We start from the raw sequence: 16,619 nt of genomic DNA on the forward strand, positions 1-16,619 counted from the left end.
TAATCAGTTACATTGTAAAAAGGGTGACGATTAAGCTAATGAGCTAGAGTGAATGAATTCATTTATGTGCCTTATGAAAGACCTTGTCTACTAGCATTAATATTTTAATGTTCTATTAATATTATTAAATATGTGGAGATGAAGGGGGGAGGGTCTTGTGTTTATTCTAAGACAGTTGGCAGGGGAAAGGCCATGGTTTTCAGTCTGATATATCAGAATAAAGGACATGGTTAGTGCCAAGACGCTGTTCTCTGCTGAAAAGTTAATTATGTAATATTATTCAGAATTCTGACTATTTTCTTACTTAAAATTGTCTTCCAGGAGATTTGAAGCTTAATTTTAGATACTTTTGTGGTCAGTGAAGCTGAAGCACCACTTCATGGTGTCCATCTCCAAGACTTTTCAGGTGTTACTAGACAGTGATAAGAAATACTCCACAGTGATATAGAGACGTGGAAATTTAATTGAGGTAGTCTTCCCCAGTAAAAACAGTACCTGCAGATTTCATCAAAAATTGTGATTAAAGCATGTTTACAGACATGAAACTTGTCACTTTTGGTAAGTTGTTTTTCTAGAATTCTTACTGCAGTACTTGGTATCACACTGCTACATTGTTGATCCAAATTCCCTTATGTGTCCTGTGCGTCTCATCTGTTTAAAGCCAGTTCCAAACTAGAACTGTCCTATGTCTTGTTCTGTACTAATCATACCAGCTCTTTAATGTGTGCTAGATATCAGTGTGATTTGGTGCAGAAAGGACCGTGGCGGCGGCAGCAGCAGCCTAGCTAGGTATGTTACAGGAGATCAGTGCTGCTAGCAGCCTCAGTTTCTCTGATAAACCAGTGGACAAGGCGAATAAAGGGTGTCCAATCTCATCCAAAGGGACATTCTCCTCTCTTTCTGGCTGAAATCTGACAGAAGTGCTATACACTTGCTTTGGAAATTCATGTTAGGTAGAGCTGTGTCAGTCTCTTGCTCTGGGTTCAGTGATGCAGGGAAGCATGTGTGTGCCAGTTCCTGGCACAGGGGTGAGATGGGGACTTAGCCCATCAGCAGTATTTGGCCACTGTGAAAAGCAGCAGCTTTTAAGCCAGGCTATTCTACCACGCTTGCAAGCAATCAGTGGGAGCAGGAATACCTGCTGATTTCCTGAAGGCAATGAAAGGAGCTGCTTTCTCACATGGCAGTCTGACCATGTTGAAAATAAAATTTAAAAAAAGGCTTTTTGGCACGCTGCTTCATTTCCAGAGGTCTGAATTTATTTTCTCCCCAAGACTTCCCCATAAAGCTAGGCCCTGGCCCAATTGAAATCAGTAGGAGTTGCCCTAGTGACCTCAATAAACCCAGGATTTTCGTTTGCAGTGTGCAATTTCTGTGATTATTCCCAAAACACAACATAAAACTGCCCAAGAAAGGGAAATTAATTTTGAAATCCCAGTGTAATCTGATTATTTAAAATATAGGTAGAAACCTTTCTATTGAATTTTACAAAACTGCTGCTCATTCAATTTTATATGCCTGCCCCCAAGCTTTTCTACTAGTATGCTTTATCTTCAGCTACAAATGTATAAGCAAACCAGTAAATCTCTATGAGGCTTTATGTAGATTTTTACAATCTGTGTATGGAATTCATAGCACATAAGATGCATAGTATGGATAAAGTATTTTTAAGATTAGAAAGTGTGTAAATTGTTCATAGTACATTCAGCATGAAGGAAAAGCGAAACCAGCTATTTTGCTTAAAGACACTATTCTGAAAGAGCTTGAAGTCCGCTGAGCTTGTTGATAGCATCAGAAATGCATTTATATTAAGCCTTTAATTGTAGCATTTTAAAATTAGCTTTGTAATTGTTTTCTCTAGACAAAGATAACACAGCTGGCCTTCAGGGATCCTCCATCCTGGTCCAATAGCATTTACATTTGAACAGGTACTAGCAATTGCAATTTTCTAGATCTCATTTTAAAGCTTCACAGTAACGTTAAGTGCTGCTTAGGGAGCATCAGCGTTTCAAAAATAGCCATGGCTGGTTTTAGCCTGACAACAAACAAGCGGTTGCATGGGGAGATACCTTCAGTGGTAATGCTGTGGGTAAGTAGAGAGGAAGGGTTTCCATTTCCTTGAGGGGGAGACACCTTGTGTTGCCTTATGCTGAGAGCAACCACCTGCTGAACATCATGTGTAACAGTTCAGTGGCCGTGTAGAAGTGGAAGGCATAAGATGCAATGGAGGACCACTGCGTGAAGGCAGCAGTGGAAGTTCCCAGCTGCAGGGCTGTAGTGCGTAGGCTGATCTCATGAGCTGAAGTACTGGCATCCTGCATCATAATGCTCTCAGTGACCGAAGGTTATAGCTGGGCTGCCGAATGGCAGGTGATAGTGATTTTTCACAACTCTGAATCCCATTTTGCATTTTATTGTTATTCTGGGAGAGTCTCCAGCTCTCCTCTACCCTGAGCTGCCAGTTCCTGCTCTGTGCCAGAGGCTTCCATGTGATTGAAGCCCAGTGATTCTGTGTGCACTGAGGCTGAGGCGACTGGGAGCACCTGGTGGAAAGGACTGGCTGAGTGGGAGTGGGACATCCCAGCGCTTTGCTGAGCTGCTTGCATGCTCTCCTGGATATGCTGAATGCTGACTTAGAGTGGCAGGATAACTCTTCTGTATGTGTGTTGATGTATTTCAGCATTCCCTAGCCTCACTTTCTCCAGCCAAATCCTGGTTGTGCTTAAAAGGGAAGATGAGCATTAATTCACTTTTTTGTAGGGTATAAGAATTGTGATTCTGCAAAGGCTAATTTATACTTCTGTCTTTACAAAGTCAACAGTTCCAGTGGGTTCAGGGGAGGTAATGAGGGGTAGGATTCATGTCTATCTTAAAAGCATGTATGGAAACATCTACTTCTTTAATGTCTTGTTCTTAGAAAGTCATGATGCAATAAAATAAATTTGTTGTAAACTGGAACTTGGCATGTCTGGCTTGTTTCTGTAGCAAGGCTTTTTTTGAATAACAGATCCAAGGAACTGTATTTAGCTTAGAAATACTAAATCCCACACAACTTCTAGAGTGTGAGGGTAACACAATATAAAGGCACTTCCAGATGTGAGGATGTCGCCCTTTGGTTGCAGTCTTAAGGTGTGACATGTTCTTGCTTTTCTTCCTACCCAGCAGGGCATGCTAGTCCTGGCATTTGCATCAGACACCATTAGTGCTTAGGGAGAAGTGATGCTGAGGGAGAGAAATGAAGGTCAGAGATCTGGAATACAGGGGGAAAGTATCTAATCGGAAATAACAGCTGTCATCAGGCACAGACAATAGACAGTAACCTGGCTTCAGGAGAACTATTCAGGCATCATGGGAGCCAAATCAACAGATATAAGGTAAGAATACTGTCATGACAACTATTTAAATGATTTTTAAAAGTTGCTTATGCTTGAGACTTTCCTTACTCCTACAAAGGGAGAAGTTGTTTTTCTACCTTAGAATAAACCCCATACACGTTTTTGCCTTTGTCCACCATGCTTCACATAGTAGTTTCTTTGCAATATATGCTACATAAGCTGATTTTCCTCATTAGTGCCAGGGCATGAGCAGGCTGGCTGGCCCTGCTTAGGAAAACAATTTTCAAATATAACCTGTAACTGCCATATCACACACTCTTCTTCACCCCTCTACACACAGTCTTCGTTGGCTCGTAATAAGACCGCAAAGAGCAGAAGTCCCGAGACACAGTTGGGAGAGGAGGCTTTCCCTGCACCCCCAATTGTGTTTCCAAGGAGCAGTAGCAGGGTGGTGTGTTCACTTATCAAATGGTCATAGCGATTTGATGTGAATCAGGCATGGGCTCAACATGATCCCTTTCTGCTGCAATAGCTGGTGTACACAGAACGGTCTTTGCAAGTTCTGTGATGTCTGTGTCACCTTTCTGCCAGCTGTGGGGGGATGGATCCAGATCTGGCATAAAGCCTGCCAATGTTTTGAACAAATGTGAACTGACAGAGTAAGTTCATACTGGGTTAGCATTTCACGGCATTGCTGAACTGGTATTAGGAGCTTTAAAAATCATGGAAGTGCAGCATGAGGTATTTAAAAGTTGGGGTTCTTACCAGCTCACGGCAGTCGTTTTTGTTCCCATTTTCCAAGCAGAACTCCAGCAGAGCAGTCACAGCAATCATGGTTATCACTAGCTCTGGGGTACTTGGAAAAGGCGGAGGTTTAAAACTGAAAACTGGAGCTCTAAAGGAGAGTTGTGGAATGGTCAGTAAAATTACCTGAAGGATACTGTGTTGTTCTGATTCCTTCCTAGTATTTTCCAGTAATGCAGTCTGCACTGGCAGGCTTGTCACTGGTTAAAGATGAATTTTCACGTAATGAAATATAACTCCCAAGGGCTGAAAGCAAACACCTACTATTTCCCACTTCAGAAAGCTAGCATTCAGCACTCCATGTCTGCCTTTGTAAGAAGAAGGAGAGTTTCTTTTCAGCACTGCCAAAAAAGTGAAATTAATTGAACTAAAGCTTGGAATGAAATGTGAGTGTGACTTGATCTGGGAAGCACGCTTGTAGAATGAAATTTAAAAATATGCAACACAGGAAGAAACTAGTGCATTAGGTTAGTCAGGCTGATGAATTAGTAAGGATAGTCTATCTATGATTTCAATGATCTGAGACAGACAGGTAGGAAAGAGGAAAATGTGCATAGAAAAAGCAATACCTGCATAGTCAGGTTGAGATCAGCACCCTTCAAAGGAAAAAAAGTCAGACAAGTTAAGGGAAAAGAAATCTCCTACCCTTGGTTTCTGCCATTTGTAATGCTGCTCAAGTGATTGTGTAGATGACTGTGCTTTTGCTGAGCTCCTGTTAGGACAGCATAGTTAGAGAAATGAATTACCCTAGAAGGGCAGAATGAGGTCTTTCAAAGGTCATTATCAGAACTGGTTTCTCATCAATACACTGCTTGATTGGAGGAAAAGACTCGAAATTGCAGGGCTTTGATTGCTGAGGGGGAAGCTTTTAACCGCTTCCTGCTGTTCTGTCATTTTGTGCTAACCCCATATGGCCCTGTTAAATTGATGTCCTGTTTCCTATTCACTGCCCACAAATCACTCTTCTCCTGTTAATATAGGAAACATTTGCACATGATAGGAATTGGAGTGGCTAAACAGTAAATCTTAAAGCCAGTAAAGAACTCAAAAGCATTTACCTAGTGATCAAGGTGTTGGGTTTTTTTTTCCCCCCAGCACTTCCTAATATTCAGTTGTGAACTTTATTAAAAAATACAGAACCTCATGTCTACCTCAAGAGAATCTTTACGCAAATACTGTTCTCAAACAATGCAATGTGAGTCAATCTGATTTCTGTGTGATAGCTAATTTCTTGCAGCTAATCAGAAGGTAAAACAGGCTAGGAGTGATGCAGCTGTTTAGGCAATGAGGTGTCATCGCTGACACTATGCGACACTGAGCATTGCTGCTGTGGGTTAGGTCAGCAGTGAAAACAGCACAACAGCTCTGTTTTCTCAGGACAGCAATCCTACGAGAGAGTGCCTGGAAGCTTTGGCCTGAACAGGAGCTGGTGGCTGAGCCCCAGAAAGGTTTTTCTTCACTTTGATGGATGTCTGAAATGTTTTTCAGAAGCCAATTTTTCTACTCTTTAATTACAAATCAGACCCTCAGATATCAATCAGCACAGCACCAGTGAGCTGGTATACATGAGCTCTACACAGTGTCAGCTTTTAGCCTGAAGATACCAGCCTTGGGGTATCAGCTGCAAAGAAAATCTCTGCAATGCGAAGGGCCTATAAAGCAATTCACAGAGGTCAGTATGCATGTGAAGATAGCTCAAAACAACAGCTAGAGGGGGAATATAAACTGTTTACTACAATTGGCTTTGCACTGAAATCTGCTGATGCAAAATTCATAGCCAACATGAATTAATTTGCTCCTGATCATTTCTTACAAAAACTCTAGCTTCTCCCCCCTTCCCCTAATGACTTCTATTCAACAGCTGTGGATTTGCAAAGCAAACTGCAGTAGCAGAGTAGACATTAACGTTTTGAAATAGCACTAAAAAATTGTGAATTGAATTGCCTTTGGAATTTTAAAGTTTCTGCCAGTTTATACCAAATTAAACTTGTTATGTTTTTATGGACTATACTTAATCTTTGAGTGTCTTTCATTTCATTATCACCTGTGTGTGAGGGAGAAGTATTAGCCTGCTTTTACAGATGGAGAAATGAGGCACAGGACATCTGAGACAATCCTGGAAATTACTCTACTATGTAGCACAGTCTTACTCACGAGAAGGCATTCTCTCACCTTTTCATGTTAGTTGGATCAGCTGCAAGATCTCAAATTGTATGTCCTGTTGTGCCACAGAATTTAAGTCAAGTTCTCATTGGGGACCAGGCAGTGAGTGAGATGTGCAATGTTTCTCCTGGTTTGTACCAGCAGGAGAGAAGAGGAGGGTGTTGCTGTTTCAGAAGATGTCATCCCTGTTCCTCCTCTGAAGGGTGAGCAGAGAGCTGTAGCTGAGTTAATGGCCTCTGCAAATGCACTATAAAGTCAGTTTATGTAATGACCTGGAATTTATATCTTTGCTCATGAAACAGGAGCTAGTGGCTGTTTTAATGACTCGCATGTAGTGTAAATACTATACTGAGCTAAATCCTTTCCTCAGATAGTCCACACATGCTGGTGAAGTCAAGGAGAACTGGGCTAGTATCCAAGGACAAAACCTGGTTGCTTCTCTACTTAGGATACATTGAAAGCATTAGGAATAAGATGTGAGAAGAGTAAATAAGCCTATTTACCATTTGGAAGAGAGCTGCCTTACAGAGAGTTAGCTGCACAATGACTAGTTAATGGCTGCAGCCAATTGTCCCTCCCAAAATTGGGGGCTCACCTGCCTTCTCTTCCCTCATCAACCAAGGAGTGAGCCCTAGGAAATACCTTAAAAGGACAACTCTGCAGTAAAGAGGTCTAGTCCAATGTACTCTGTTGGAAAGATCCCTTTTGTCTGAGGAGCTAAAGGTATGAATGTTGATATTTGTATCAGGAGTTACAGTAAGAAAAAAAAAAAGCTGTAAGAATATTCTGTATCGGAAAAGTACCAGGATTAAATAGTTCATAATGTTTACTGTAGAAACCTCTGAAACAAGTCAGAAGGAAATGAGGTAAAAAGATGTTTTACTGATACAGACTTTTTTTTTCTTTCTTTCTTTTTTTGTCCTTAAAGCCTGCCTTGCTGTTTAAGCTTACGTAAGCAGCTGGCATAGCAGAGCATCCTGGCTCTAAATTCTGACTTTGGTTTGGCTTCTTTGGTAACATTAGCTTTCTGTGCTACTGGAAGGGAACCATCTGGATTCACTATTGAATTCTGGTAAGCTAAAAGGAAATCTGTCACACCTGGCTGTGAAGCCTGCAAGGATGGAGATGGGAAAGCAGGGAATTTCAGTGGTTCCATGCTTGTGTGCAGGATGTGAGCAAAAAATGAGGGCTGGCTTGTCTCAGGCTAGTTGCAATGAATCAGCGCAGAGGAAGATCACCTGCAAACAGGATTAGGGTTGAGGAAGAGGCATAATATCATACAGAATTTTATACTCCAGAAATAGGGTGTCGGATGTGAAGTAAGTTATGGGGCTGGTTCAAGACTGAAAATGGTCTGCAAAGCCTTGGACTATGGGATCTAATACAAATTGTCACTATAGACTGGAGGCTAATTCAGGTTTATAAATCTGTTCAGCATGAATTTTGTGGCTTCAGTTTACCCTTTAATAGAGAGCTATTATATTAATAGTGTAAACCAGGCACTGTGTAAACTGGATGGGAAAAGAGAGCTCCTTTTCTCTTGGTTAAAAGAGATCCCTCAAAAAGATTATGGGAGCTGTGAGATGAAGGGAAGAGAGCAGTACAGGGCTACAGCTGGGTGGAAGGCCTTGTTAGCCAAAGCAGCACCTTCTGTAAGTAAGGCCTTCACAGCAGAATTAAAAATACATCAGATCTAAGACCTTAATAAGTGGTTTCCAAAGGAGACATGGCAAAAAGAGCTCAAGAGAGCAGGCAGATCCTGCTGGCCCAAGTGACTGCAAGCCAGGAGCAGAGAGAGTGTGGGTCTGCACTTCTGCTGGAAAGTTATAAATAAAGGGACAGTGGGAAAGGGAAGGTGTAAGTCACGAAACAGCCAGAGTTTGCTTAATGTTTCTCAGGATTTAAAGCTAATCACAAGCTAAGTTTACCCTCATGATTCCTCCTCCTACCCTACACCCCCAGGATCTTCTAATTTATAGCCTACCAGATTCCTGTGCTTTTCATGATCATGATGTACGTGAATGGAGCAGTCTAATATCTCAGTGGCTCTAGAAGCCTGACAGTGTTTTCACATTGCTTCTCACTCCAATAAATCAAAGTGTTCAGAACTATGGACTGCATAGCCAATGAAAGTCCTATGGCAGGGAACTGTGGCTGTTTATGCATTTTTACAGCTGTGAATCTCCTGGATGGCATTCCTGCTGACTGGAGTGCCTTGCAGCAGTTACATAATTGCAAGTAAAAATTTCACTGGTTGGTCAAATTACTGAACCAGAAGGGTTTGCTTACTGAAGGACCGGAGGGAAGAAACTGGAAGGGAGACATAAAGCCGAGAGGCTGTATAAACTGTTGGGCTGTGATCAGCATTTTGAACGTTTTAAAAATTTGTCAAAGGGGGGAGGAGGAAAGTTGTGTGGTGAGAGATGGGTGAATAATTAACCATGTATAATTTAGTCAATGAATTTTGCTGATTGGGGATTATCTACAAATGGATTCGTGTGTGTGTCAAATGTTATTCAACAGCACTTTTCAGTGAATAATTTTTGAGTTGTAGCTTTATCCTGAGGAGTTCATTTGGGTATTTGATATTTAAAACTGAGAAAGAAGTGAGAGTACTATCACACCAGAAAGTAATGATATAAATGGTGTGTGTATAGTCTCAATGACTTCTTAAGGTGTAAGACAGGGAAAGTTTGTTTGATTTGATCTTTCAGCACTGTCTAGTCTCTGAAGAGGTCACTTTAAATCTTGAGAGCAATGAAATTTGAAGCATCTGGAATGAATTACTCAGTCCTATCATCATTGGATAAACTCATCTTTTGAGGATCTGAATACCTATCTGCCTGCTCATGATGTATGAAACACTCATCTGCAAATCTAAGCCTATTTCTTTGACTTATTATTACTGTTACTCTTACTTCCCTCCCATCCCTTCATTAAATTGCTGTGCTCCTCCTAGATTGCATTAGTGCTTATTCAAAAAGAGCAGTTTCTTGTAAAATATTTGCAATGGAGCCTAAGCATCATTCTCAAATTTAAAGGTCTTAATAACAATCTTTAGTATTAATTTCCAAGGCTCTGAGGAAGACAGTGATATTCTTTAACCTCCCCTCCTTGTGTAACCTTGGGCGGATCAGTTGCTTAGAGAAGTTTTGTTATCCCCATCTTATCGCTAAAGCCTGTTTGGGTGATAAAAATCACTTATGGTCATGAAACAAAAATCTCTGAGACCTGCTGTTGATGAAGTAAAACTGCAAGTCAAAAAGAAAATAAAAAATAAGAGTACACATTGTTTAGGTGAAAGACTTTACTGGAAAAGATGTGGTTTTTTTAAGCACCAACTTTTGTCGTGACAGGTCAGTGGCACTTTACCTGTTTAATTTACACTGGCATCCACAAGAAACCTCTGGACAGCCTCACGGAGCTCAAGCCAGGGCAAAAAATTGTCCTGAATTCAGAGTACGTAGCTTTGTTTTATTAATAGTGAAATAGATGGTACATCCATTCATGAAGGCAAAAGTTTAAAATAAAATAGAATTCTATATTCTAATTCTATATTGACATGTAGCTTTCTCCTGCAGAGTTCACACTCCGAGTAGCACAACTGGCCTTTCAGAAAAACACATGCTCTGCTCAGCTTCTGTGAGTGCGTTTGCAGCTCACAAGCAGATTGCTAATGTTCTTTTGTTGTTTGTTTCAGTGCTTTCTCTTAGTAGGTGATGCTCACGACAGTTTGATTACTTGGAATTTGAGGTGAAAATGCCCAGCCGAAGAGATCAAGTTGAGAGAGAAAAATGAACAGCACATTAAAATAAGAAAAAACAGGCTTTTTGTGAAAAACACAATTTCTTGTTCGCATGTTGCTGAAATGCAAAGGTGCTTTTAATAACTCTTTAAACCTCAGCTTTTTCTAATAATCTTCATAATCCTCACCTAGGATTGCCAGGGAGTAATTTGTGGTTGCAGTATGTATGACAGGGAGAAAAGCAAAGCTGCTTGTCAGAACATCAGAGGTTTGTGCCACTGAAGTTTTATGCAGCCATTGCTAAATCTTTCGTGCTTGAAACAATGATGAAAAATGATTGTCAGCTAAATTATTGTCAACCAAAATTATATCAATCTACTGCAGGGTTGTCATTTTTTTCTTCATTTGAAAACATGACCCAGCCTAGCACAGTTCACTTACCAACCTCAAGTGTTCTGTCAGGACTGAAAAATAATAGAATTGAGTGAGGAAGGGTGAAAGTATTTTCATGCTTCACAAATGTATGTTGGGGGTGAGAAGAGGAGAGAAAGCCAAAAAATAAAATCAAGCAGGTCAGTGCCCAGATACGTCATTCTGATTGTCTTTATATAACACATGTAACAGACAATGTACCTGTCCTCTGGATTTCTAAGGGGAATATTCAATGTAGAGTAACTGAAATGGAAGCTAAATTTTACTGTAGGTTTAGTTCCTCAGCAATAGCGCTCCAGGTAATTTTTCTAGCTGTAAATAAAGCAATCCTTAAAGCTGGATGCTTAGAAATAGAAATTTGGGGGTGATTTGGCTTGTCATCTCTATCAAAATCTCATCTTAATGAATATCGTTAGCTACTTCCACACCTGGTCTTTCTTACACAGAGGCCTCCAGGATGTACCAAAGAAAGGGACCAAGTGGAGAGCAAGAAGAAATGTGAACTTAAATTACCATCATCATCAACTCGATTTATGTCACATAAGTTATATACAAGAGAGAGGCTGCGTGTAGCTGCTGCTGCTGCAAACAGCCCAGAAAGGGTGTAGAGCGCACACACTCGATCTCTGCGGCTCCATGCCTGTGGTACACTGGGCTGTGCTACCGGGGTTGCTGGAGGAGTCCTGTGAAAGAGAAGTCTTTGGGCTTGGGGAGCAGAAGACAGATTGATGCCAGCGTATTAGGACTGAGGCACATTGACCTGCTGCTGCCGTGCAGAAAAGCTGAATCACTCAGCACCTTGCTGTTCTCTGAGGCTACTTGTGTGGCTTGTTTTGGGGGCTCACAAGAAAAAAAAAAAAAATCCTCTCACCAATTGTGGCAAGGGGACTTTGTCTGGACAACATCCATTCTGCATTGCAGGTAATTTTTTGCAGTTCTTGTGGAGGGAAACAGGAGAGACACAGTCCAGCTACTACACTCCTGAGACATGAGGGAGAGGTCCCATTGGTCCAGTTGCCCTCTGTGGTCCCACTGCGAGGGCTCTTTCCCTCCCCAAGCTGTGCGCTGATCAGCCAGGAGCTGATGGGAATCAGATTCTCCCCTCCAGAGCTCTGTTTTCTTCTCACTGACGAATATTTGCTGATCTTCTCAGCCGTTTGCTTAGCAAAGTTGTGTTCTAATATCCTGATTATAATTTGAAGCTGATTAGCATACATGCACACAGTCAGCCTCAAACATATGGGAACCTTTCAGAGCTTATGTTAATTCTGAGGAGATGCTACTCGGCGATTAGTCACAAAGTCTGCAGTGTAAATTGGTACTTCTCTCTGCCTCTGCTCTCCTTCCCATTGCTGCTGCATATTTTCTGTACCACCTCTGGCAGAGGAGTTGGAGGTCAGACAAAGAAAGAAATGAAATACAGTCTAGCAAGAAAAGGTTATAAAGATAAATGGTACCATTCAAATGTGATGCACTTACGAGTGTGCTGCATAGTAAGAAGTGCTGCATGTTGATGAGCTGTGTCACCTTACTTGTTTGCAATGCTTCTTCATCTTCCATTATTTTGCTTTAGAGCCAACGACAAAGATGACATTAAGCCTTTTTATCCTGAAAATCCAAATGCTTAATTTAGACAAGGCTTGCTCTGCTCTTTAGCTACAGAGGGCAGCCCTGTGCCAGAGCCTTGCGGAATTCTTCTTTGAGGAAGAGGATAACTTCAAGCAGTTAGATAGGTGGTTATTGTCCTCTCAGCATTAACTTATCTGTTCACAAAAAAAAAAAAAAAATAGGGAGTTAAAAATCTCTACATTATCAGATAATATCTTTGCTCAGGAGGCTCCCTTGGTAATATCTGGGCCTATGAAGCCCTGTGTCTCTGCTACTCCTTCAAGGACTGTGCGTCTTGGATGTTAGGCAGGGAAAAACAATCAGCTTGTCCCTGCAGATAGCATCCTTCAGAGGTGGCCCCTGTGCAGTGGGGGTGGACTGTATAGCATGGGGAGATGTAAAGGGATAAAGCAGCATGACAAGACCAGAAGCCAGCAGCTGGTATTGTTTTACTTGTGCATCTGTACTATAAGATTTTATATGATTACATTGTTCCACAAGGTAGCTGTAACGAAGTTATAAAAAGTCTCATCAATGTTCCAGCTGGTAGGAGGCAGAATGTGAGATGCAACTGATGGTCAAATGTACACTCTAATCTGTCATGAAAAATTATATTTAATTCAGTTAAGTTTACTTGAGACTTCAAGCTAAAGGTCCAGTCAAAATACCCTCCAATTTTGAAACTTTTTTTGGCCTAATTCCTAAAATCTGCATACTTGAGAGCTTCACATTTGACATTTGAAGCCAGAACACGACTGATCCTCATGACTTAAATCTCTAATTATACAAATGAACTAACAAAATTATCTCTTCTACAATGATATTCCCTTTATCTCCATAGCTTTCCCTGGAAAGGACTGTAACTTTAACTAAGGGCTTCGTTATAAGCTTGTGTTTTAAGTCTCAGGGAATTTTTTTTTTCTTTAGTAAGCTTTTATTGAAGATATGAGATTGACTTTTTTTTATATCTTCCTTACAAGAAGGCTTATTTTTAGAGATGTCCTACTTCTGTATCACCAAAGAGATTGGTGCTTTGGATGGCATAGCCTGCTGAATTTACACTTAGTGAGAGAGAGATTTTTCTCTATCAGCACCATCTTGTGTATGTTGTATGTGAATCAAGAGTGCCTAAAAGGAGGTATCATGTTTCAATGAATAAAAGGTGGAGGTTTTGGTACGAGGAAGGAAGCATCCATAGGAATAGTTGCCCTTCAGAATATTAAGTTTACCATGTTGTAATTTGTTTGTGCTTCTATCCTGATTTTTTTCAAGGATCTTACATCCTCCCTGAGTACACTTCATCCCCCTGATTGCTGCTACTCATCCTGCAGTTCTGTTCCTGGTGTTTACATTGCCTTAATGCCAAATATACAAAGACAATGGAGCATCTTTTGGGTGTGAGGGGAAGAACCGGTCTCCACCTCATTCTCGGTGGAAGTAATAAACCATGGAGAAGGTGCGCTTCTTATCGTTGGTCTCCTCTTCGTCTGTTTTGCCGCAGTGGAAATCAGGGTGAGGGCAGAAGAGTGCACCTAGAGATTTGTTCCAACTTAATTTTGAGTCAAGATGTTGCTTTAAATAGCCTAATATTACTGGGGTAACAATGATATGATCCCTACGATACTGTGAGTTTCAAGCCATTCAGCAGTGATGAAATAAAGGAGCAGGAGGAAAACCCCAACAAACCCACACCTAAAGAATAAGCACAAGTTTGCCTTGTGGATTTTCTGATAGTATTAAATTCTGTGGGGCTAGGATGTCCAATCTTCAGTTTTCTCTCCTGTCTGCCCCTGTCATGGAAATTCCTTACTCACATTACCAAGTCCTGAGACACAGCAGCAGAAGCTGGGTGGAGTGAGACTGCTAGTGCTGGGAACCCCACGCCCAAGCTGTTGGGATTTTAAGTGGGTTACTGTAGACTGGCTGGTGTCTTGTATTGAATGTCTATTCACTGTTGGGGCACATTAGCCACTCTATTAGAGTGTGTCAAGAAAAACACCCATTGAGTTGTTCTTCACCAAAAATTGATTTCTTTATAATGCTTTTTTATTTTTGGAAAGAGCTACATTTAAAAGAAGTTCAAATTTGTAGAGAAAATAAAATTTATTTTTCATTTTTTCCTTTTTTTTTCCAGCACTCTTGTGCAAAAAGAACTTAACAAAAATGCAAAACCAGAATAAAATAATAGAATACGTGCATGGTACAGTATCCACTACCACTATCAATACCCACAGTCATCAGGATGGTCAGATACTTTTCCATATTTAAAAGTATATTTTCTCTGCTATTTTCACAGGAATAAACTTCCATATCTTAGGTCTTCTCATACCGCTGGACAGTACGACATACCTGAAGTGATTGTGCAGAACACTTAATAAAGAGAAAATAATGAGGTAATCCGTCCTTATCAGGTCTCGTCCTGAACGCATTGTTAAGTCCTTAAATGAAACAAGTTTTCTTTCCCTTCCATTATACTTCTTTTTGTCATTAGCTCTTGTAACTGAATGCTGTTGCTTCTATAAAATCAAGTCCTCCTTCAAATCTGGCTGAGTCTTTGGCCACAATTACATTGCAGCAATGAGTTCCACTTAGAGATCTTTCCCTCCAGGTTTCTCTAATCACCAAAAATACCTTCTTTTAAAAAAAGAAAAATTAGTATTTTAAAAGAGTTTTTTCATTTAAGAAAAATGAATTGAAAAATCCAGGATGGACTCTTCCTGTCCTATCTTTTCAAATAAACTCACATTCAGGAAAAGGGTTAGTTTGGAAGATGTCATACAGAAAGAGAAAAGCTTTGAAAAGCTATTGGAGTTTTTATTAGAAACTGGTTGTTATACTTAGAGAACCAAACAAAAATAAATGATCAAAGACAGATCTTCCTTCTTGGAGACCTCATCATCTAAGTTGCAAAACTGGAGTAGGAAGAAGAAGTTTTGCCCCATCTCTTTTGCATCAAATTTGAGGTTAATGTTCTGCAAAGGAATTACAATCATAAGGAAAACTATCTCAAAGCAAGAAAATTAGCCAACAAAGGATACAGAAAGACTGGAAGCTCCGTATCAGATAGACCTATGGATTTTCTAAATCAGTATCTTCTCTTGTAGCAGGGCCCCTTGCAGCCATGACAGAAAATGGTTCAAGAATCTTTACAGCAGGGCAATTTATAGGAAAATGTGCGCGCACAGAGTTTCTGGCCCTTGTTGTGTAGACCTTGCTTTCTGCTGTTCCACCTGTTATATTAAGTACATATGCATGTGTGCACACATACAAATCCCCGCTAGGTGTTTTGGTTTGCAATATGTTGGGCGGGGGGGGGGGGGGGGTATGCTTTTTTGGAAGCCAGCTAAACTGCTGACCTGTTTGCTACTTTGTGGCATAAAATCCTCAGGCTAATAACACACTGTTGAAAAGAGCCTCTCCTTCAGTCATCTCTAAATCAGCTGATTTTTATTTTATTGCTTTCTAGTTATTATAGTAAAGGATGACTAGACGTGCTCATGAGACCTTCATGAAATTTTCATATTTGCTTCTATTTCCAAGCCATTTGAAGAAATCTTTTTTTTTTACTTTTTTACTTTAAATTTTTCTGTCTTGAGTACTTCAACAACTGAGTGAAATTTTATTGAGAGGCAGGGAGGGAAGAAAACAAAACTAATTTAATGATATTGGGGGGGCAAGTTCATTTTCTCAACCCAGACGACTGTCTTCAAGCTCACCCCTGGCGGAAGGTCCATGAGTTTCAGCACTTCAGGTGAACGATTCTGGCTCCGAGTGATTTCATCCATCTGAAAAGGGAGTTAAGTGTTTGTCAATTTTGTCTAAACTGCCAGGTTTTCCTAGAAATAGTGTTCCAGGTTTTCATAAGCCTGGAGATATTTTTGTCATTTCAACCTCGTTTAGCTTATTATATCCTGCCAGCCATGTCTAGATAAACCGCGGTGAAGGCTGCTGCCTCCATTATAAGCCCACATCTACTCTATCAACAAGCTTTCAGTACCATGACCATTATAAAAGCCCTAAAATTTGATCTGCCATTGATGATAGGCAAGTTTCAATTTGTGGTTGCTAGCCTGCAAAAATGATCTACAAATGGCATGTTGCAGGCTGTTATTTTGTATCCTGCAGGATGGTGTTCAAGTCTCCTCTTTTCCCTTCAATGTGAAGGTCATTCCTCCAGATCAGAAATTACTATCGCTCTAAGTGACATGGGGAGCTATACCAGAAGCTTAATTTAGACTAAAAATACAGGCAGCTGAATAATGTTTCATGGCATTTTCTTTTCCGTGATTTGACAAAAATGTTAATTTCTCACTGAGCTGGAGCTAAGACCAGTTCTTAAGAGAATGGCATATTTGGAAATATGTTTTGTTCAAATTGGTAGATTAGTCCTCAAATGATTCTCGCTTTATTTTAGTAGGAAATATTCTCTCATTTGCTCCGTTGCCTTTTTTAAAACGGCAAAGTGCTTACGGACCAGCTTTTTACAGCTTTTATTTTCACCAAGCTTTCCTGAGACTATAATTGTTCAATAT

The sequence above is a fragment of the Grus americana genome, unplaced genomic scaffold, assembly GCF_028858705.1.
Source record: "Grus americana isolate bGruAme1 unplaced genomic scaffold, bGruAme1.mat H_59, whole genome shotgun sequence".
Lineage (NCBI taxonomy): Eukaryota > Metazoa > Chordata > Aves > Gruiformes > Gruidae > Grus > Grus americana.